The following is a 516-nucleotide window of genomic DNA, read 5'->3' as shown; positions in this document are numbered from 1 at the left end:
AAAGAACGGATGGATTTTAGAGCCTTGGGGTGTTCCTGCCTCTGAGGGTGAGGGAGGGCAGGTCAGGGCGGGAAGCCAGGAGGAGCCTCTCAGGTCTGGGGTGAGCACCGTCCTCTGTGCGTAGAACGACGGGGACGGGAGGGGCCCGGGAGGCAGCCGAGTCCGCGGTTCGGTTCACGTGGGCCCGCGGTGGGGACCCCGCGGCCGGAAGTGCAGCTCAGGTAAGCGGGGCTGCCGTGTGCGCCAGGGCCCCCCTGTCCTCCACGGCCTGCTGCCCCGCCCCCGCCCCACGCCCACCCCCACACCCCCGCCCGCGGAGGCCGCCAGGCTGCGGGGCAGCTGACGGGCAGAGGCTTCTAGCGTTATTTTTTTCTCCAAAGTCCTGAAGGCCCGAGACTCTCCTCTAAATTCTCCAGGAATCCCTCAGAAGAAATGGAGTAGCCATAATGGTCAACAAAAGAGTCCGAAATACAGTACTTGGATGCAATCTCAAAAACGACAGAATGATCTCTGTTC

The 516-nt window shown here is 63.0% G+C and overlaps 1 protein-coding gene across 1 annotated transcript in view; it reads left to right on the top strand.

Annotated features, from left to right (window-relative positions):
- Positions 1-516, top strand: part of SDK1 (sidekick cell adhesion molecule 1) — a 478174-nt gene that overhangs the window by 378788 nt on the left and 98870 nt on the right. The window lies entirely within an intron of this gene.

This window comes from Bison bison, unplaced genomic scaffold (genome assembly GCF_000754665.1).
Source record: "Bison bison bison isolate TAMUID 2011002044 unplaced genomic scaffold, Bison_UMD1.0 scf7180017864223, whole genome shotgun sequence".
Classification (NCBI taxonomy): domain Eukaryota; kingdom Metazoa; phylum Chordata; class Mammalia; order Artiodactyla; family Bovidae; genus Bison; species Bison bison.
The sequence above is the reverse complement of the archived record's forward strand: the minus strand, read 5'-3'. Positions and strand labels throughout refer to the sequence as shown.